This window comes from Eubalaena glacialis, chromosome 10 (assembly GCF_028564815.1).
Source record: "Eubalaena glacialis isolate mEubGla1 chromosome 10, mEubGla1.1.hap2.+ XY, whole genome shotgun sequence".
Lineage (NCBI taxonomy): Eukaryota > Metazoa > Chordata > Mammalia > Artiodactyla > Balaenidae > Eubalaena > Eubalaena glacialis.
Window position 1 is genome coordinate 20,168,861 of NC_083725.1, and position 23,882 is coordinate 20,192,742.

General features: G+C 37.5%; 1 protein-coding gene and 1 non-coding gene across 2 annotated transcripts in view; one reads left to right on the plus strand and one right to left on the minus strand.

The window, feature by feature from the left end:
• DDX10 (DEAD-box helicase 10) overlaps positions 1-23,882 on the plus strand; it is a 269,882-nt gene that overhangs the window by 173,690 nt on the left and 72,310 nt on the right. The window lies entirely within an intron of this gene.
• Positions 4,433-4,539, minus strand: LOC133100192 (U6 spliceosomal RNA). The gene has a single exon (XR_009702431.1). It is a non-coding gene; the product is annotated as a U6 spliceosomal RNA (small nuclear RNA).

A 23,882-nucleotide genomic window follows, 5' to 3' on the forward strand; every position in this document is an offset into this window, starting at 1 on the left:
TGAGTATTATGTTAATTATGAGTTTGTCATATATGGCCTTTATTATGTTGAGGTATGTTCCCTCTATGCCCACTTTCTGGAGAGTTTTTATCATAAATGGATGCTGGCTTTTGTCAGATGCTTTTTCTGCACCTGTTGAGATGATCATATGATTTTTATCCTTTAATTTGGTAAGGTGATGTATCATATTGATTGATTTGCAGATATTAAACCCTGGAATAAATCCCACTTGGTTATGATGTATGATCATTTTAATGTGCTGTTAGTTTCTCTTTGCTAATATTTTGTTGAGAATTTTTGCATTTCTCTTCATCAGGGGTGTTGGCCTGTAGTTTTGTTGTTTTTTAAAATGTCTTTATCTGGTTTTGGTATCAGGGAGATGCTAACCTTTTAGCATCCTTCCTCAGATTTGGAAGCATTCCTTCCTCAGTTTTTCAGAATAGTTTGAGGATAGTTGTTAACTCTTCTTTAAGTGTTTGGTAGAATTCACCTGTGAAGCAGTCTTGTCCTCAACTTTTGTTTGTTGGGAGTTTTTTGATTACTGGCTCAATTTCATTACTAGTGATTGGTCTGTTCAGATTTTCTATTTATTCCTGAATCAGTCTTGGGATAGTGTATGTTTCTAGGAATTTATCCATTTCTTCTCGGTTGTCCAGTTTGTTGGTGTATAATTATTTGTAGTAATCTCTTATATCCTTTGTATTTCTGTGGTATCAGTTGTCATTTCTCCTGTTTCATTTCTGATTTTGTTTATTTGGGCCCTTTTTTTCTTGATGAGTCTGGCTAAAGGTTTATCAATTTTGTTTATCTTTTCAAAAACCAGCTCTTAGTTTCACTGATCTTTTCTATTATCTTTTTCAGTCTCTGTTTCATTTATTAATGCTCTTATCTTTATTATCTTCTTCCTTCTACTAACTTCAGGCTTTATTTGTTCTTTTTCCGCCCCTAGTTCTTTTAGATAAGAACGAGATTGTAAGATATAAGGTTAGATTGTTTGACCTGCTTGTTGTTTAGCCTCCACATGTTCTTGTTTTTTCCAGTTTCTTATTGTAATTGATTCATACCATTGTGGTTGGAAAAGATGCTTGGTATGATTTCAGTCTTCTTAAATTTATTAAGACTAGTTTTGTGGTGTAACATGTGATCTGTTTGGTAGAATGTTCCATGTGCAGTGGAAAAGAATGTATATTCTGCTGTTTTGGGGTGGAGTATTTTATATATATATATATATATATATATATATATATATATATATATATATATTAAGTCTGTCTGTCTAATGTGTCATTTAAAGTCACAGTTTCCGTATTGATTTTCTGTCTTGATGATCTTTCCATTGATGTTAAGTTTTAAAGTCCACTACTATAATTGTATTAGTCAATTGTCCCCTTTATGTCTGTTAATGTTTGCTTTATGTATTTAGGTGCTTCTTTGTTGTATTTACAAATGTTATATCCTTTTGTTCGATTGATTTCGTTATCATTATGTAATGCCCTTCTTTGTCTCTTGTTAGTCTTTGTCTTAAAGCCTCTTTTATCTGATATAAGTATTGCTACCCCAGCTTTCTTTTTGTTTCCATTTGCATGGAATATCTCCTTCTATCCCCTCACTTTCAGTCTGTGTGTATCTTTAGCTCTGAAGTGAGTCTCTTGTAGGCAGTATATAAATGGGTCTTCTTTTTTTATTTATTCAGCCATGCTATGTCTTTTGATGGGAGTTTTAGTTCATTTACATGAAAGTAATTATCGAAGGTATGTACTTATTGCCATTTTACTAATTGTTTTCTGGTTGTTTTTTGTAGTTCTTTTCTGTTCCTTTCTTCTTCTCTTCCCCTGTGATTTAATTGTGTTAGTTGTGTGTTTGTATTCCCTTTTCTTTATTTTTTGCTTATCCGTTATAGGTTTTCGGTTTGTGGCTAACCATGAGGTTCATATATAACACCTATGTATATAGCAGTCTATTTTAAGTTGATGGTCACTTAGGTTTGAGGCATTCTAAATGCACTACATTTCTGTTACCTTACCCACCCCCCACATTTTATGTTTTTAATGTCATATTTTACATTGTAAAATTTTGTGTATTGTTTAACCAATTCTTTTAGATATAGATGATTTTACTACTTGATACACTACCTTTACTATATGTTTGCTTTTACCAGTGAAATTTTTTTTGTTTCATAATTTTCTTGTTTCTGGTTATGGCCTTTTCTTTTCCGCTTAAAGAAATTACTTAAATGTTTCTTGTAGGGTGGATTTTTTTTTTTTCATTTCTGAATGATAACTCTGCTGTGTAGAGTATTCTTGGTTGTAAGTTTTTTCTTTCAGCACTTTGAATATGTTGTGCCAGTCTCTTCTGGTCTGTTAAGTTTCTGCTTAAAAATCAGCAGATAGTCTTGTGTTGGCAGGCAGACGGGGAACCTTCTATGTAACTAGTTTTTTTCTTGCTGCTGCTTTTAAGATTCTCTGTTTCATTTTTAACTTTTGACTTTTCAATTATAGTGTGTCTTGGTGTGGGTCTCCTTGGGTTCATCTTATTTGGGACTCTCTGTGCTTCCTGGACATGGATGTGCATTTCCTTGGTCAGGTTAGGGAAGATTTCAGCCATTATTTCTTCACATAGGTTTTCTGTCTTTTCTCTTTTTCTTCTCCTTTTGAGACCCCTATAATGTGAATGTTAGTATGCTTGGTGTTGTCCAAGAGGTCCCTTAAACTATCCTCATTTTAAAAAAAATTCTTTCTTCTTTTTGTTTTTTGGTTTGGGTGATTTTCACTGCGTTGTCTTCCAGATTGCTGATCCATTCTTTTCTAATCTGCTGTTGATGCCTTCAAGTATATTTTTTATATCAGTTATTATATTCTTCAGTTCTGACTGGTTCATTTTTATATTTTCTGCCTCTTTGTTGAAGTTTGCACTTGAGTTCATCCATTCTTTTTCCAGTTTTGTTGAGCATCTTTCTTTGAATTCCTTATCTGGAAGATTGCTTATCTCCATTTCGTTTAGTTCTTTTTCTGAGGTTTTGTCTTGTTCTTTCATTTGGTAGATCTTCCTTTATCTTCTCATTTTTCCTAACTCTCTTATGTTTGTTTCTGTGTATAAAGTATATCAGCTATGTCTCACAGTTTTAAAAGAGTGGTCTTACGTAGATGGTGTCCTGTGGGGCCAAGTTTTGCAGTCTCCCCCTTGTCACCAGAGCCAGGTGCTCTAGGGGTATCCCCTGCGCGGCCTGCATATGCCCTCTGTTGTGGTTGGGCCATTATTCCTGTGGGTGTGTTTGACCCCTAGGCCAGCTGGCTGGGTGGCTTTGATATGACTGTTGTGGACACCTTGGTGGGTGGGGCCCGTCTTTGGCTGTCTCTGAGCCCTGGCTGTGACTGCTACATGCGTGCTGGTGAGTGGGTCTAGCCCTACGCTTGGCTGGCTGGGACTGCTTTGGGCACACTGATATGTGGAGCTGGCCCCCAGTGTGACTGGCTATGAGGCCCGACTGCAACTCTTGCAGGTGTGCTGGTGTGTGGAGCTTGCCCTTTGGAGTGGGAGCTAGTTTGGAGGGGTGCTAGGCAGGGCAGGTTCTTAGGGGGACGTTGCAGCAGAGTGCATGGTATTAGCTAGGTTGATGGAGAGGTGACAGACATGGTGCCACCAGTGCCAGGCCAGCTTGGTAGAAGGAAAAAAAAATGGCGCTTGCCAGTGCTTTTGTCCCAGGAGAAAGTTCTACCAAATCCATGGCATACACTATAACATTAGTCAGTGAATCTTCTTGTATTACCCAAGTGCTTTTTAAGTTGCTGCCTCTGTGCTGGGACTTGGAGTGAGTGAGTTTGTACGCAAGCCTTTCAAGAGGAGTCTCGGTTTCCCACAGTCTTCCTCCAACTCTCCGAGACGTAAGCTCCATGACTTTTCAAAGCCAGATGTAACAAGAGGAGTCTCGGTTTCCCACAGTCTTCCTCCAGCTCTCCCAGACATAAGCTCCATGACTTTGCAAAGCCAGGTGTAATGGGAGCTGATCCTCCTGGTCCAGGTTTCCCAGGCTGGGGAACCTGATGTGGGGCTTGGACTCATGGCTTCTCAGGGGAGACCTCCATAGTTGTGACATCCCTCCCGCTTGTGTGTCACTGTATCATGGATGTAGGTTTTGACTAGACTATGTCTCTGCCCTTCCTACCAGTCTCAGTATGGTGTTTTCTTTATATCCTTTAATTATAAAAAATCTGTTCTGCTAGTCTTCAGTTTGTTCTCAGAGATAGTTATTCTGTGTGTAGTTGTAGTTTTGATGTGTCTGTAGGAGGAGGTGAGCTCAGGATCTTCCCACTCCACCATCCTGATCCACACTCCTTGAACAGTCAATGGATAGAAATTTTTTTTTTTTTTTTAAACATCTTTATTGAAGTATAATTGCTTTACAATGGTGTGCTAGCTTCTGCTTTACAACAACAAAAATATGGAACGCTTCACGAATTTGCGTGTCATCCTTGCGCAGGGGCCATGCTAATCTTCTCTGTATCGTTCCAATTTTAGTATATGTGCTGCCGAAGCGAGCACTGGATAGAAATTTTGTATTAATTCCTAAAGGCCATTCCTGATCTTGGAGTTTGATGGGAGGATAAAACTGATTCCTAATTTTCCAGTGTTTATGGTTACTACTCCTGTGTGAAATACTTTTCAGTAAATAAGGAAACCTCTTTGGGGAGGGTGAACTTTTACTCAGTACTGTGTTGTTTGTGGAGTATAAAGTGGCTAAGCTTTATTGCCCCTGCTTTTGTAAACTAAAAAAAAAATTTTTTTTTACATCTTTATTAGAGTATAATTGCTTCACAATGTGATGTTAGTTTCTGCTGTACAACATAGTGAATCAGCTATATGTATCCCCATATCCCCTCCCTCTCGAACCTCCCTCCCACCCTCCCTATCCTGCCCCTCTAGATTGTCACAAAGCATCGAGTTGACCTCCCTGTGCTATGCAGCTGCTTCCCACTAGCCATCCATTTTACATTTGGTAGTATATATATAGTCAATGCTACTCTCTCACTTCATCCCAGCTTCTCCTTCCCCCACTGTGTCCTCAAGTCCATTCTCTACGTCTGCATCTTTATTCCTGCCCTGCCACTAGGTTCATCAGTACTGTTTTTTTAGATTCTATATATATGTGTTAGCATACGGTATTTGTTTTTCTCTTTCTGACTTACTTCACTCTGTATGACAGACTCTAGGTCCATCCACCTCATTACAAATAACTCAATTTCGTTCCTTTTTATGGCTGAGTAATATTCCATTGTATATATGTGCCACATCTTCTTTATCCATTCATCTGTTGATGGACACTTAGGTTGGTTCCATGTCCTGACTATTGTAAATAGTGCTGCAGTGAACATTGTGATACATGTCTCTTTTTGAATTATGGTTTTCTCAGGGTATATGCCCAGTAGGGGGATTGCTGGGTCAAACGGTAGTTCTATTTTTAGTTTTTTAAGAAACCTCCATACTGTTCTCCATAGTGGCTGTATCAATTTACATTCCCACCAACACTGCAGGAGGGTTCCCTTTTCTCCACACCCTCTCCAGCATTTACTGTTTCTAGATTTTTTTGATTATGGCCATCCTCACCGGTGTGAGGTGATACATCCTTGTGGTTTTGATTTGCATTTCTCTAACAGTTAGTGATGTTGAGCATCTTTTCATGTGTTTGTTGGCAATCTGTATGTCTTCTTGGGAGAAATGTCTCTTTAGATCTTCTGCCCATTTTTGGATAGAGTTGTTTGTTTTTTGATATTGAGCTGCATTAGCTGCTTGTATATTTTGGAGATTAATCCTTTGTCAGTAGCTTCGTTTGCAAATATTTTCTTCCATTCCAAGGGTTGTCTTTTCATCTTGTTTATAGTTTCCTTTGCTGTGCAAAAGCTTTTCAGTTTCATTAGGTGCCATTTGTTTATTTTTGTTTTTATTTCCATTACTCTAGGAGGTGGGTCAAAAGGGATCTTGCTATGATTTATGTCATAGAGTGTTCTGCCTATGTTTTCCTCTAAGAGTTTTATAGTGTTTGGCCTTACATTTAGGTCTTTAATCCATTTTGAGTTTATTTTTGTGTATGGTGTTAGGAAATGTTCTATTTTCATTCTTTTACATGTAGCTGTCCAGTTTTCCCAGCACCACTTACTGAAGAGGCCGTCTTTTCTCCATTGTATATTCTTGCCTCCTTTGTCAAAGATAAGGTGACCATATGTGCATGGGTTTATCTCTGTGCTTTCTATCCTGTTCTATTGATCTATATTTCTGTTTTTCTGCCAGTACCATACTGTCTTGATTACTGTAGCTTTATAGTATAGTCTGAAGTCCAGGAGCCTGATTCCTCCAGCTCCGTTTTTCTTTCACAGGATTGCTTTGGCTATTCGGGGTCTTTTTTGTTTCCATTCAAATTGTAAAATTTCTTGTTTTAGTTCTGTGAAAAATGCCATTGGTAATTTGATAGGGATTGCACTGAATCTGTAGATTGCTTTGGGTAGTATAGTCATTTTCACAATGTTGATTCTTCCAATCCAAGAACATAATATATCTCTCCATCTGTTTGTATCGTCTTTGATTTCTTTCATCACTGTCTTATAGTTTCCTGCATATAGGTCTTTTGCCTCCTTATGTAGGTTTATTCCCAGGTATTTTATTCTTTTTGTTGCAGTGGTAAATGGGAGCATTTCCTTAATTTCTCTTTCTGATTTTTTGTTAGTGTATAGGAATGCAAGAGATTTCTGTGCAATAATTTTGTATCCTGCTGCTTTACCAAATTCATTGATTAGCTCTAGGAGTTTTCTGGTGCCATATTTAGGATTTTCTATGTATAGTATCATTTCATCTGCAAACAGTGACAGTTTTACTTCTTCTTCTCCAATTTGGAATCCTTTTATTTCTTTTTCTTCTCTGATTGCCATGGCTATACCTTCCAAAACTATGTTGAATAATAGTGATGAGAGTGGGCACCCTTGTCTTGTTCCTGATCTTAAAGTAAATGCTTTCAGTTTTTCACCATTGAGAATGATGTTTGCTGTGGATTTGTCATATACGGCTTTTATTATGTTGAGGTAGGTTCGCTCTATGTCCACTTTCTGGAGAGTTTTTATCATAAATGGGTGTTGAATTTTGTCAAAAGCTTTCTCTGCATCTATCGAGATTATCATGGTTTTTGTCCTTCAGTTTGTCAGTATGGTGTATCACATTAATTGATTTGGGTATATTGAAGAATCCTTGCATTCCTGGGATAAACCCCACTTGATCATGGTGTATGATCCTTTTAATGTCCTGTTGGATTCTGTTTGCTAGTATGTTGTTGAGGATTTTTACGTCTGTGTTCATTAGTGACGTTGGCCTGTAATTTTCTCTTTTTGTGATATCTTTGCCTAGTTTTGGTATCAGAGTGATGGTGGCTTGTAGAATGAGTTTCAGTGTTCCTCCTCTGCTATATTTTGGGAGAGTTTGAGAAGGGTAGGTGTTAGCTCTTCTCTAAATGTTTGATAGAATTTGCATGTGAAGCCATCTGTCCCTGGGCTTTTGTTTGCTGGAAGATTTTATTTATTTATTTATTTACTTATTATTTATTTTGGCTCTGCTAGGTCTTATTTGCGGCATGTGGGCTTCTTAGTTGCGGCCTGCATGTGGGATCTAGTTCTGTGAACAGGGGTTGAATCTGGGCCCCCCTGCATTGGGAACACGGAGTATTACCCACTGCACCACCATGGAAGTCCCTGTTGGAAGATTTTTAATCACAGTTTCAATTTCAGTGCTTGTGATTGGTCTGTTCATATTTTCTATTTCTTCCTGGTTCAGTCTTGGAAGGTCGTACTTTTCTAAGAATTTGTCCATTTCTTCCAGGTTGTGCATTTTATTGGCTTGTAGTAGTCTCTCTTGATCCTTTGTATTTCTCCAGTGTCAGTTGTTACTTCTCCTTTTTCATTTCTAGTTCTGTTGATTTGTGTCTTCTCCCTTTTTTTCCTGATGAGTCTGGCTAATGGTTTATCAATTTTGTTTATCTTCTCAAAGAACCAACTTTTAGTTTTGTTGATCTTTGATATTGTTTCATTTCTTTTTCATTTATTTCTGATCTGATCTTTATGATTTCTTTCCTTCTGCTGACTTGGGTTTTTTTGTTTTTTGGTTTTTTTGTTCTTCTTTCTCTAATTGCTTTAGGTCTAAGGTTAGGTTGTTTGAGATTTTTCTTGTTTTTTGAGGTAGGATTGTGTTGCTGTAAACTTCCCTCTTAGAACTGCTTTTGCTGCATCCCATAGGTTTTGAGTTGTCGTGTTTTCATTGTCATTTGTTTCTAGGTATTTTATTTCCTCTTTGTTTTCTTCAGTGATCGCTTGGTTTTTTAGTAGCGTATTGTTTAGCCTCTGCGTGTTTGTATTTTTTACGGTTTTTTTCATGTAATTGATATCTAGTCTCGTAGCACTGTGGTTGGAAAAGACGCTTGATAGGATTTCAGTTTTCTTAAATTTACCGAGGCTTACTATGGAGAACAGTATGGAGGTTCCTTAGAAAACTAAAAATAGAACTACCATACGACCCAGCAATCCCACTACTGGGCATATACCCTGAGAAAACCATAATTCAAAAAGAGTCATGTACCAAAATGTTCATTGCAGCTCTATTTACAATAGCCAGGACATGGAAGCAACCTAAGTGTCCATCATCGGATGAATGGATAAAGAAGATGTGGCACATATATACGATGGAATATTACTCAGCCATAAAAAGAAACGAAATGGAGTTATTTGTAGTGAGGTGGATGGAGTTAGAGTCTGTCATACAGAGTGAAGTAAGTCAGAAAGAGAAAAACAAATACAGTATGCTGACACATATATATGGAATCTAAGGGGGGAAAAAAAAAAAGCTCATGGAGAACCTAGTGGTAAGACGGGAATAAAGACACAGACCTACTAGAGAATGGACTTGAGGGTATGGGGAGGGGGAAGGGTAAGCTGGGACAAAGTGAGAGAGTGGCATGGACATATATACACTACCAAACATAAAATAGATAGCTACTGGGAAGCAGCTGCATAGCACAGGGAGATCAGCTCGGTGCTTTGTGATCACCTAGAGGGGTGTGATAGGGAGGGTGGGAGGGAGGGAGATGCAAGAGGGAAGAGATATGGGAACATATGTATATGTATAACTGATTCACTTTGTTATAAAGCAGAAACTAACCATTGTAAAGCAATTAAACTCCAATAAAGATGTTAAAAAAAAATTTACCGAGGCTTGATTTGTGACCCAAGATGTGATCTATCCTGGAGAACCTTCCATGAGCACTTGAGAAGAAAGTGTATTCTGTTGTTTGTGTATGGAATATCCTATAAACATCAATTAAGTCCATCTGGTCTAATGTGTCATTTAAAGCTTGTGTTTCCTCATTTATTGTCTGCTTATATGGTCTGTCCATTGATGTAAGTGGGGTGTTAAAGTCCCCTAATATTATTGTGTTACTGTCGATTTCCCCTTTTATGGCTGTTACCATTTGCCTTATGTATTGAGGTTCTGTGTTGGGTGAATAGATATTTACAATTGTTATGTCTTCTTCTTGGATTGATCCCTTGATTGTTATGTAGTGTCCTTCCTTGTCTCTTATAATAGTCTTTATTTTAAAGTCTGTTTTGTCTGATATGAGTATTGCTACTCCAGTTTTCTTTTGATTTCCATTTGCACGGAATATCTTTTTCCATCCTCTCACTTTCAATCTGTATGTGTCCCTAGGTCTGAAGTGGGTCTCTTGTAGACAGCATATATACCGGTCTTGTTTTTGTATCTATTCAGCCAGTCTCTGTCTTTTGGTTGGAGCATTTAATCAATTTACATTTAAGGTAATTATCAATATGTATGTTCCTATTACCATTTTCTTGTTTTGGGTTTGTTTTTGTAGGTCTTTTCGTTGTCTTGTGTTTCCTGCCTAGAGAAGTTCCTTTAGCATTTGTTGTAAAGCTGGTTTGGTGGTGGTGAATTCTCTTAACTTTTGCTTGTCTGTAAAGCTTTTGATTTCTCCGTCAAATCTGAATGAGATTCTTGCTGGGTTGAGTAATCTTGGTTGTAGGTTTTTCCCTTTCATCACTTTAAATATATTTTGCCACTCCCTTCTGGCCTGTAGAGTTTCTGCTGAAAGATCAGCTGTTAACCTTATGGGGATTCCCGTGTATGTTACTTGTTGCTTTTAATATTTTTTCTTTGTGTGTAATTTTTGTTCATTTGATTAATGTGTGTCTCGGTGTGTTTCTCCTTGGGTTTCTCCTGTATGGGGCTCCCTGCGCTTCTTGGACTTCATTGACTATTTGCTTTTCCATGATGGAGAAGTTTTCAGCTATAGTCTCTTCAAATATTTTCTCAGACCCTTGTTTATTTTTCTTATTCTTCTGGGATGCCTATAATTCGAATGTTGATGTGCTTTATGTTGTCCCAGAGGTCTCTGAGACTGTCCTCAGTTCTTTTCATTCTTTTTTCTTTATTCTGCTCTGCAGCAGTTATTTCCACCATTCTGTCTTCCAGCTCACTTATCCGTTCTTCTGCCTCAGTTATTCTGCTATTGCTTCCTTCTAGAGTATTTTTAATTCCAATTATTGTGTTGTTCATTACTGATTGTTTACTCTTTAGTTCTTTTAGGTCCTTGTTAAACATTTCTTATATTTTCTCTATTCTATTTCTGAGATTTCGGATCATCTTTACTATCATTACTCTGAATTCTATTTTAGGTAGTTTGCCTATTTCCTCTTCATTTATTGGGTTTTGTTTGTTTTTATCTTGCTCCTTTGCCTGCAAGATATTTCTCTGTGTTCTCATTTTGTCTCATTTACAGTATTTGAGGTCTCCTTTCTCTAGGCTGCAGGGTTGTAGTTCCTCTTGCTTCTATTCTCTGCCCCTGGTGGTGAGGTTGGCCCAGTGGCTTGTGTAGGCTTCCTGATGGGAGGGACTTGTGCCTGCATTCTGGTGGGTGGAGCTGAGTGTTTTCCCTCTGATGAAAGCGCCATGTCAGGTGGTGTGCTTTTGGGTGTCTGTGAGCTTAGTATGACTTTAGGTAGTCTGTGTGCTGGTGGGTTGGTTTGTGTTTCTGTCTTGTTTGTTGTTTGGTATGAGGCGTCCAGTGCTGGTTTCTGCTGTCAGTTGGGTGGAGCCGCGTCTTGGATTCAGATAGAGGCCTCCGTTAGAGCTCTCAGTGATTAATCTTCCCTGGGGCCGGGAATTCTCTAGTGTTCCGGCATTCTGGACTTGGTGATCCCACCCCAGGGCATCAGGCCTGACTTCCGGTAGAGGAACCAAAACCCCTCAAGTCTCTCGTCCTGGCAATAAAGGGGATTGGAAAAAAAAAAAAAAGATTAACTAAACCCCAGACAAATGGTAAAAATTTAATTCAAACAAACAAAACCAGAAACAAGGAAACACACACACTCACAAAAGAAATAAAAACAGAACCAAATAAAACAAAAAGCAAGAGAACAACTAGACAAACAAAAGAACCTAAGAATGAAATCAAACAATTAAAAAGAAAACTGAGAAAACACAAAACCAGAAAACAAAACCAGAGCAGAGTACCAACTGAAGAATGAAGCAAAGAAAGAAAACAAACCGACAAAAATGATGACTAAAAAAAAAGAGAGAAAGGGGAAAGAAGACAAAACAACAGAAAAGGAACATAGAAATAGAAATATAAAAAAATAAAATAGAAAATATATATACAAAAAAAGACAAACAAAACCCCAGAGAAATGGTAAAAACAAAATCAAACAAACAAAAGCAGAAGCAAGGAAACACACATGGAAAAGAAACAAAAACAGAACCAAATAAAACAAAAAGCAAGAGAACAACCAGAAAAATAGAACTCAAAAATGAAATCAAACAATTAGAATCAAAACTAACAAAAACACAAAACCTAAAAACAAAACCAAAGCAGTGTGCCAGCTCAAGAATCAGGCAAGGAAATAGAACAAACTGAAAAACATGATTGAAAAATAATAGTAATAAAATAAAATAAAAAGGGAAAAATAACAGAACAACAGAGAAGCAAAGTAGAAATGGAAATATTAAAAAAATAAAAACATATTAAAGAAAAAGAAGAAGAAAAAAATAAGGTAAAAGAACACAGAATAACAGAAAAGCAAAGTAAAAATAGAAATATATTAAAAAAGTAAAAATAAAAAATAAAAAATGCTGTGAAACACGAAGATTCCAAAAGACAAAAATAAAAAACAAAAAACAACTAAAACAACAAATAAGATAAAGAAAAGAAGACCAAAAAAAACAGCCAGAACCAACAACAGAATGAATCAAAACATAATAAAATTAATAGTAGTAATTGTTTCCCTGGGGTAAGTGTCTTTGCACACACCATGAGCCACAGCCCACCTCCGCCTCCCCAAGAGGCCCTCGTTTGCCTCTGGGCTGGTCTCTGGACCTGCTATGGGCCCTGTGGGAACCACTCAGACTCTGATCTGGCCCAGTTCCTGCGTGTGCTTGGCCCCAAAGTCCACAGCTGCCAGAGCTAGACCGTTTTCATTTGTGGGAACACTCATTGTCTACTCATATATACTATAGATGCAGGGTCTACCTAGCTGATCGTGGGATTTAATCTGCAGCTTGTACAGCTGACGGAAAGATTTTCGATCTTCTTCCTTAGTCACCCCGTCCCTGGGGTTCAGCTTTGGTTTTATCCCAACCTCTGCATGTGGTTCACCCACAGAGTCTGGTTCTGAGGCTGCCCTGGAGCTGTTGGGTCTGCCCCAGTGAGGACAGGGCACAGAGGTGGTATGACTGCTTGGATCACGGGATGGCTCCAAATGTGCAGGGAAGCCGGCGGCCACAGACGCAAGAGATATGGCCCTAGTGAGGGCCTTTTCTGGCGCCTGGCGTAAGGCGCGTTGAGTATCGCCCCTTCTTTAAGCTATAATAACTTCTGTTGGAGAGCACCATAAGCCAGTGTTCTAAAGAGAAAAGTTAGTGGCTAGAAGAATTTGTTCCTGTAGGTAATCAAATATACCAGAAGTTTTGTTGAGAAGACTTATTTTTCTCACTGACATCTTTTTCTTCAGTCCTCTAAAGAATTATATATGAAATGTGTTATAACTATAGAACTCTGTTTAGCTAATTTTATTACTCTTATTATTGCAATTATTATCAGCAACATTAAATGATTTCCTGTTTGCTGTATTTTCTCGCTTTAGGTAAAGATGTAGCCAGATGTCTGCAATGTTTTATACAGGAATATTTTTTCCTTTGCCTATTAACTATTATTGATGTATATTATAGGGTTCAAAGCTTTTTTACTTGATGAGAACTCCAGAATTTGTTGTTTATAGACTATGTTGGTGCAAATTTTCTGTAATATCCCATAGCATTTATCCTTTTCAAAGTACTTTCATCAAGATTATCACACTTGATTAATCAATTTATGTAATAAGTAGAAGCCATTATAGTTATCTGACAGTTGAAAAGCTTTACTGTGGAGAAGCTAGGTAGGTGACTTGGTTACGGTCATGTACCTAATTAGTAGGTTAAAAAAAACAAACCTCAGGTTTCTGTATCAGGACCTGATATGCAGAGGTCTTACGGAATTATTTAGGAGTTCATTCTTTTTCTTTCCTTCAGATTTTACATTAATATATCTTCTCACCCTGATTGCCTTGAGCATTATCTTCAGTGTTCAGAAGGGAGTAATATTACATTATGAGACCTTGAATTTATCTCTGTTTCTTTTCCTGACTCACTGTATATTTTGGTACAAAATCACTATAATTCTGAAAGCTTTACTTTTCCTTTTTAGCAGTTTAACTACTTGGGAAAAATGTTTGGTGATGTCTACTAAGCTGAATGTATACCTACCCTGTGTCCCCCACTTCCTCTCCTAGGTATATACCCAAGAGAAATGTCTACATGTTTACCAAAAGATGTTCATAAAGCAGCACTATTTATAATCATCAAATTTGGAAATAACTCAAAGTGTAGAATGGATAAGTTTTGGGTTTAATACAATTAAATATTACAGTTGACCCTTGAACATCATGGGAGTTAGGGGTGCCAACCCCCATGCAGTGGAAAATCCAAGTATAATTTCACAGTTGACCCTCTGTGTTTGTAGTACCTCGTCTGCAGATTCAACTAACCATGATCATGTAGTACTGTAGTATGTATTCATTGAAAAAAATTCACATATAAGTGGACCCACATAGTTCAAACCTGTGTTGTTCAAGGGTCAGTTGTATATAGTTTTGAAAGAATTATTGCTACACGCAATAATAAGGACAGATTTCAAATATTGAGTGAAAGAAGCCAGACACAAAAGAGTAAATACTATAGTATTCTATTTACATAAAGTTTTTTTTTTTTTTAAAGTAAAACTAACGTTTGGGATAAGTGTCAGGGTGGTGGGATTACCTTTGGGGGAAAATAGGGGTTGTTGCTGGAAATGAGCATGAGGGCAGGTTTCTAGAGAACTTGGGAGTGTTCTGATTTCTTATTTTGTGTGGTGGATACATGGGGGTGTTCTCTGTGAAAATTCATCAAGCTGTATGCTTATGATTTCTGCACGTTCCTGAATTTATGTCATACTTCAATTAAAAAAAGGTTCTTGGGCTTCCCTGATGGCGCAGTGGTTGAGAATCTGCCTGCCAATGCAGGGCACACGGGTTCGAGCCCTGGTCTGGGAAGATCCCACATGCCACGTAGCAACTGGGCCCGTGAGCCACAGTTACTGAGCTTGCGCATCTGAAGCCTGTACTCCGCAACAAGAGAGGCCGCGATAGTGAGAGGCCCGCACACCGCGATGAAGAGTGGCCTCCGCTTGCCACAACTAGAGAAAGCCCTCGCACAGAAACGAAGACCTAACACAGCCATAAATAAATAAAATTTTTTTAAAAAAAGGTTCTTTTAAAAAATGAAGTGGTAGACTGGATCTCTATATGTGTTTTTAACCTAGATGTTTTAATTTTTGGATTTAGGAATATACAGGGTATTATGGATAACTCTTGTAACTCTAGAAGTATTAAGAACCTTAGTCCCTAGAGTCATCCATGTTTTATGAAAGCTGTGAAAGAAAATAATTTATATTCCTCAAATGCACATTTCTTTTAAAAATAAAATTCTTTTATTTTGTTCTGAGAAGTATGATATTTTACCCCCTAAAACTTAATAAACACTTTCTCCCAAATGAGAAAATCAATATTCTTTTAATTCTCATGCAAATTAAAAAATAAAATCCATATTTTCTAAAAGAGGCACAGTAATCATTGTGCTGCTCAGAGATTTGAAACCTTTCTACGCCAGTGAATTTTCTGGTTTCTACACTAAATTTATGAGGTGGTTTTGTGGCCTTAGAATGTTGTATAGGTTTCTACTGTTCATGCTCTCTGAGATGATAGTGAGAGCTATTGAATTGGACTTTATTTAGAATAGGGAACACAAGGGTAATGAAACAGACATTAGTATGAATGGTCCCTATGTGTAATTACTGTAACTTCACAAATTGAAATAATAACTGACACAGAAATTAAGAAATATTCAGAACTTGAAGGATCCTAATCAAAGAAGTGATTATCTTCCCATGAGTAGGCTTTTTTCATTTGGTTTACCTCGTTCTTGCCCTAGACTCTGGTTATCCATGCATGTCTTATGTGAATTAAGTATTTACTTCTTTCCTTTTGCTACCTGCAGATAAACATCAATTTGACAGGTACTTGCTGAACATCTGTCATGTACCTGGTCCAGTAGTAAGAGCTTACAGTGTTAATGAGGAGGAAGTAGACTCTTTTTGTTAATATAGCCTCATTTTATCTTTACTTGAGGGAGTACATTTCTTGCAATTCCATCTTAATTGTTAGGCTTGGAAAATGCTGCAGAAATCGTGTACGCATGATCCAAAAGTTCCTGTATCAAGAAACATATTGCTTGTCTGTCTTTGAACTGTAAGATAATCACTGCTAGAATTAAGAACAATTGTTTTATTTTACTTATCTTGATTTTCAGCTGTGTACATCAATTTTTCCCTTTACTACAGACGCATTTGATTTTGATTTTGTAAAGTCATCTCATTTCGTTCAGTTGGAAATGATATATACTCTCAATCTTATCCATTTATTTATATTAGTGCAGCTTTTTTTGAAAAGTAGAAAGTATATTGTCGGAGAGCTTCAGCGTCATTGAATTGCTTTTAACATGAGTCTTATCTAAATTGTAAACACAACTGCTGTTGATTGCTGCCTCCTGGCATACATCCAACCCTAAGATTTTTGCCCTTCTCCATACAGCTGTTACATGGTATTTTTGTGGTGTTCCTTTGAGGATAACAGAAAGTGAAAGAAGGAAGAAAAATACTGAGTCATCTCTAAGTAAAAGAAAAAATTAAGATTGACTGATACTGTAGTCTGCACTGTAAATTCATCAGTAATGTTAGATTATAGATTTGGGGTTTAAGGTCAGCTTTTATCATTAACTGCCAGGTGGTTAGAGCTCTCCCAAAAGAGCATGAGATTTGGAAATAGAAGAGCCAGGTTCAGTTCTTGCTAGTAAGCTTTGGAATCCATGGCAATCATCTTTCCCCTGAGCCTCAGTTCCTCTTCTGTAGAATAACAGCAGTGATGTTGCCTGCATTGTCAGCCTCTTGTGAAGATAATATATGTGTAAGGGCTTGGTGAGCTATGAATCACTCTAATGTTACTATATGTTGCCTTTTTAGACACACTTCTGCCTAAATTCTGAACTACCCAGGATCTAAACCAGTGGTTAAATCAGGACTGGAGTGTGTTGAATCCAGATTACTGAAAGATGTCTCAGAATGCACATATCTAGCTTCTTCCCTCCTCACCTTCCTCCCATCAGAATCTCTGGGGAAGAGGGCTTATTTGCATGTATTCATGCAGTATATGTGTATATAATTAAGATACTACCACCACCCTATTAAGAGCCAGTGGTCTAAATCCAGATATGCACCTTTACTTGCTTACAACCCTCAGGTGCTAATAATAAGCCTTTTCCATTTTTTGGTTTGGCTTATGCCACTATGGTAGAATGTCGTTCTGCTAGAAATACGTGGATAAATGCAAGCTCAGTCTCTTGAGTCAGTTTGTAACCTGGCATGAGCAGTGTAATTCTCCCTTAGCATGTTTGATTGTATGCAGATTGGTATCAGAGAAAGATCTCCTTTTGTTCTTGGCCCTGAAACCTTATGAATAACCTTTGAACCAATGCTGGGTGTAAGGGAATGAGAGTATGAGAGGAATATCGCCTAGAGCCTTGTAAAAGACAAGGACCACCAGTATTTGGCCTCTCCATGGCATGTAAACATGTAAGTCCTGCTTTTTTCAGCTTAGTGTTGGGGGAAGGAGAGAGTCCTACGAGTGACCACACTGGGATAAAGTGGACCTGGTTTGTTAGGTGGAACTCATGCTGACCTAGAGGATCTAATGGCCTGGGAGCCTGATTTCTATGCTGCCAATGGATCACTGTGTGGCCTTGAGCAAATTTCTCAACTGGCTCCAAGTGTCTTCAACTAGCTGTTCTGTATGGCCCCTTTCAGCTACTACTTCTGATTTCCTTTTTTATTCAAGAGCTGATAAAATATTTTCTATCATTTTTAGATCCTTTGTAACCTTCCCAAATATTACTTGCAGGTGTGTTGTCTGTTCTGTGTAGTATGGTCACCAGTGTTAGAAATACAGCAAGAGACCATAACCGTTATTCCAGTTTAAAAGATTTGACTGGCATTTTGGGGGCTTTGGGGAAGCATCTCATTTGGGAGGGTCTATCCGTTTTTACTGGTATGCAAGAAGAGTAACAGGAGCTAGAGCTGGAGAAAGTTGGTAGATCATAGATGATCCCAAATGCTTAGTTAAAGATCTGGGCTGATTCAGGAATGTGGGGTATGCACTGAAGATTAAAGGAAGGGTCCAACATAAGCGGTAGGATGATCCTAGAAAGATTTATGCACTTATTCTACGCACATTTCTTGAGTGCCTACTATGTATTAGCCTTCATAACTCCAAGATAGAATTAACCTGCTCTTGAGGAACTATAAATCTAATGGAAGAAATTTGTAGGTAGCACAATATAATGAATGCTATGATAGAGAAGTTTTGTGAATTGTCTACATATATAATGGTTGAAGACAAAGGGGGAAAGAAAACGTTTATATGGTGCTTTCCATGCGTCAGATACTATTGTAAGGACTTTCCATGGATTTTTAAAAGTTTATTTTAGTGTACAAATTTCAGCCCTTGAAGTTATAGGTAATAATATTGTTATGCCCATTTAACAGATGAAGAAATTTTAGCATAGAGGGTTGTACACCTCTTTGTCTACAGCGATTCAAGATTCCAAGCTATAGATGGTCTGACTCCAGAGAGTGGATGACAGAGTGAGAGCCAGCTCACAGATCCTGGGGAACAGCAACATTTAAGGGACAGGCAGATGAAAAGCAGTTAGGACAATTGAGAAGATATTATCAGAAAGATAGGAGAGGAAGGAAAATTGGTATATTGGTTTAGGAAGTATGGAGAGAGAATTTAAAGTAAGACCTAGTCAAGAGTGCTAAATGCTACGGAGAGATAAACTAGGATGAGAATTGAAAACAGACACCATTTGGTAATTAGAATGTCACTGTGATCTTACCAAGATTAGTTTTGTTTGCATTGTATGGTTGGATTGGAGGGCTAGGAAGGCTAGTGAGGAAAGGACATTTTATTCAAGGTATTCAAGAAATATAGCTATCAAAGAACGATAACTGATTGGGTCTGAGGAGGCTGGGAGAGATGAGTCAAAGATTACCCTAAGGTTTCCAAAACTTAGTACCCAAGGTGGTATCAGGTACTGACTGCTTTACGGAGTATAAAGATCTGTAACAGAGAGCCATTTTTAATAGCTACCAGTGTTAAACTATTATGTACTGTACACTATGCTAAGGCATTTTATTTAGTACTACTCACATGTAGGTATTCTCAACACAATTTGATAGGAGGGACCGGAGGCTTAGAGAAATTGAATAAATTTGTCCAAGGACTCACATTCAGTAAGTGACTATCTGAGTCTAAATTCTTACATTTAACTTCTGTCCTAGAAGGCTGATCTAGTAAAAGAGATAAAATAATGGACATAATTGTAGTAGCAGCACCACCCATGAGTGATACAAGGTACAAACAATTCAGAAGTTGGAGAGATTATTTTTTACTTGTAGAATTCAAAAAAGAGAGGATTGCAGGAAAGGGGGCCATTTGAGTCAAGCCTTGAAGCATAAATCAAATAAGTCTTCCTGAAAGTTCTTTAATTGTAATGGACCATAGAACTATCATATTGACAATAAGTGGGGTTGAATGTACCCAGTTGGCATCAAAAAGAAGCAAGGGAGAATTAAGTCACAAGTTATTAGCAGCAGAATTTTTTCTGAGGGGTAGAGGTTCTCAACGTGGAGCAGTACAAGTTGGGGTTGGAAATAGAGGGCCTTGAATGTTATAATAAGTAGAGTGCACTTTATTCGTGGGTAGTAGAGAGCCATGAAGAGTTGTGAGCAGATGTAGGGATGTGTGTTTATGTGTCAGCTCATGTTTTTTAGTAGTTTTGTATATACATGTATTGAGTAGTGTGAGTAGAAATTTGGAACTTTGATTTGATGCTTCTTAGGAGGTGAAGTATAAATGTAAGCACATAATTAATTTAAAAAATTGAAATCTAATTCATCCTTGATACAGTACCTTACTTATTTGAAAACCGTTGACTAGAGTCAAGAACCAGGAAGTGAACAGAAGTCTCTGACCAGTCAACGTAGACGTCACAACATCTGGGCGCTGAGCACATGCAGTCTGCCTCCAGGGAAGGTCCGCAGCCATTACACATTGATTTGCATTTTAGTCACAATCCTGACAAATATGATTTGGTGGGTTATGAGGCTACAGAGGATAAACAGCAAAGTAGAACAGGTAGTTTGTTAGAGGCCATCTATCATCAGTCAAATGAGGTAAGGAAAATGTATAGCAAAATTATTAATAAAACAGACTTCCTTTTTTTTTTTTTAAACATCTTTATTGGAGTATAATTGCTTTACAATGGTGTGTTAGTTTCTGCTTTATAACAAAGTGAATCAGTTATACATATACATATGTTCCCATATCTCTTCCCTCTTGCATCTCCCTCACTCCCACCCTCCCCATCCCACCCCTCCAGGTGGTCCAGACCTCCTTATTGAAAGCACAGTAGTACTGGGACAGAGTCCTCAGGAATCTCAGTAGACCCGGAAGGCACCACTCTGTTACAGTACTGATGGTTGTAATTTTTGCCCTCAGACATCAAGGAAATATTGTTATATTCTGTCTTCAGGCAGCCCTTCATATATGGTTTGACTTACAGGCCTCTTTCATATGAATAGTAGCTTGGACCCAAGGTAATAGGAAACTCCTAATTTTATAGATATTACAACTTGGTATTCACTGGGTTCATTTTTCTTTTGCCTCCAGTGTTTAAGCCTACTGACATTACTTATTTACCTTGGCATTGGGCTTTACAGTCAGGAAAGAAGAAAGGGCAGAGAAAAGCTCTTGGTGCCTCATCTCACTTAATACCTTTTAACAAGGGACTTTGATCTCTTGCTCGTAGTAGCACTGTGAGATGGCTGTTTGTGTTACCTTCATTTTTCAGATAAGGAAAAAAGACCCAGAAAGTTTAGGTAGAAGGGCAGTCTGGGTGCAAGACTAGATGATTGAAGATCATGAAGTTATGGTTGTGCAAGAGTGAGTAGCTCACTATAGGGTTTTCCACACTTTTTTTGTCTAGACCCTAGAGTAAGAAACACGTTTTACATCTCTTCCTAGTAACGTGTATAAACAACATTGAAAGATAAATTTCACAAAACAATACTTACTATGTGTCATACACAGAATTTTCTATTCTGTTTTCTTTTAAAAAATGATAGTCACAATCCACTCAGTGACTTCCTGGTTCACTAATGAGTTAAGATGTGCAATCTGATAAACACTGGTGTAACGTGACTTGAAGGCAGATTATTTTATGAGGAGGTAAAGCCAGAGGGATATATTGCGGTTAGATTGCAGATGTTCTTTAGTGCCAGGCCAAGGAACTTATCTCTCATGGGCAATATAAAGTCCTTGAAGAATTTGTGTCAAGGTGATAATATGATTATGTCTTTGCATCAGGAATATGAAGATCATACCCTAACAGAGCTCCTAACAGTTTATAAGTAACTTTCACATCCGTTATTTAACTTGTTCCCATTAATAACCTTGAGAAGTAGATAAGAAGAGATATTTATCGCCTTTATGCAGACGAAGAAACTGAGGTTTAAAGAGGTAAGGCCCTTTCTCAAGTTTAAAGCCACAGTTAGGAATTAAGCTCAGTTTTTCTGACTGCTAGATCAGTGAGTAGGAGAGAAAGCTTATAGCTAACAGGCCTTTTCAAATATCTGGGCAAGAGGAAATGACAGTGATGGAAATGAAGGGGAGGGGTCAGATGCAGAATTAAAGGAAAACCCAAATAATTGCTTGAAGAATTTATTTTTATGTAGAAAGTCATATGCATACATCCTTAACTCTGATTTTGTCTTTTGTAAGATAGTTTTTTGGTTATATTGTACAATTCCAACCCATTTACCCAGCAAGGGCAGGGTATAAAATTGCCATTATGCTCTGTCATGGCCTATGATAGTTTTCATCATTCATTTACTCTTTGGAGGGAACTGAATTGAGAAAGCATTTTTCACTGTTTAATGTTCAAATCTGGAAATACTGATATTTAAACTTCAGAAACATATCATTTGGAATAAGACATGTCAGCAGGTCTTTTGCTAATTGTGAATTGTTACAGATATGCCTGAATTCTTCCTTTTTGTTATAGATTAATCTGTATTTTTATTGATAAACTTTCATTAACATCTTATTTATTTGGATTCCTTACCCCTCTGAAAGTCATTAAAAAAATAAGTCTTGCTCCAAATTTCACTCTAAACAGACTGCAGATTATCAATATTAGTCTGAAATGAAAGAATGAAGAAATGAATGCTTAAATATATTTGTATACAGGTAAACTTCAAAATCTCACTTTTGTCCTTTTTTGATCTATAATTTGCCAAAAGAATTTTTCTTTTACCAAGAAAAGTATGATATATATTCTGTTTTTTAAAAATAATACTTTATGTAAAATGGTTAAAAGGTTATTACTGACATTTTGACAGTTCAGAGTTTTTAGCTTCACTATAGAGAATTATGGTAAAATGTGGATATTAATTAAGAGAAGGCTAAAATTGAAAAACTTCTCTATCATCATCATTTACCTGTTTTTTCTTGCCTAGAAACCTGGGAATCATTTTTAGCTTTTTCTACTCATTATATGCAATTAAGCATCAAGTTCCTGCAATTCTATTTTTAAAATCTCTCTCAAACTAATATGTTACTCTTCCTTGAAACCTCTGTTCATATAATCAACTGCGTATTGGAAATCTTCACTTGGATTTTTAGTAGGAGTCTCAAACTTAACATAGACAAATTCAAACTTCAGATTTTTTTCTCCCAAATTTGTTCTTCCCATGGTCTTCCTCATCCCAGGAAATGACAACTCCATCCTTTCAGTTGCTCAGGAAGGATGAAACCTTAGAGACATCCTTGACTTCTCATTCTTATACTCCATCACAATTCGTCAGTAAATCTTGTTGACTTTACCTTAAAAATAGATCCAGGAAAATTGGTACAGTCTAATAAGTTTAGTTAATAGTAATTAAGTCTAGAGTTTAGTTAATAGTAATATGCCGGTGTTGGTTTCTTAGTTGTGACAGATATACCACAAAATGTTAACAATTGGGGAAACCTGGATGAGGATTATATGGGAACTCTGTACTGCGTTAGAAAATTTTCTGTAAATCTAAAATAGTTTAAAAATGAAAACTTTCTTAGTAAATCCAGACCCCAACCACTTTTTAACACCCTTACTACTATCACTTTGATCCAAGTCATCATCATCTGTGGCATGGACTGTTAATTGTAATAGCATTCTAAGTAGTCTACTTGTCTCCCTTCTTTTACCCGTCCTGCCTCTCTCTCCCACCTCAGTTTATTCTTAATATAGTAGCCAGAATGAGCCTTTAAAAGTAAGTCACAGGGACTTCCCTGGTAGTCCACTGGTTAAGACTCGGCGCTCCCAATGCAGGGGGCACGGGTTCGATCCCTGGTCAGGGAACTAAGATCCCGCATGCTGCTCCGGCATGGCCTAAAAGTAAGTAAGTAAGTAAAGTAAGTAAAGTACATAAATAAATAAATAAATAAACAAATAAATAAATAAAGTCTTCTCAGTTAAAAAAAAAAAAAAAAGTAAGTCACATTATATCACTCCCTGTTCAGAACCCAACCTGCAGAGGGCTTCCCTATCTTATTCATAATCAGAACTACAAAGTCCTACATATATGATCTAGCTCTCACTCCCTCTCTGATCTTATCTTCCACTGTTTTGCCGCAAACTCCTTTAACATCAGGCCCTCCTTATTTTTCCTCAAATCAGCTGATTATGTCCCTTGCCCTTTGTACCTTGATAGCTATGTGATTTGCTTCCTTACTCCTTTCATCTCCTCCCACCCTGCTCTCTCTTACTCTGATTTAATTTTCTCCAGAGTACTTCCCTCTACCAGACAGTACATAAAAATATACTCATTGGGACTTCCCGGACCGTCCAGTGGTGCGCCTCCACTGCAGGGGGGTGCAGGTTCGATCCCTGGTCGGGGAACTAAGATCCCGCATGCCACGTGGCATGGCCAAAAAAAAAAGATACTGTTGTTGCTTGTCTTATTCCAACTAGAATGCAAACTCCATGGCAGGTGTATCACCAGTGCCTAGACTAGTGTGCCCAGCAAATAGTAGGCACTCAATATTTAATGAGTGAATGAA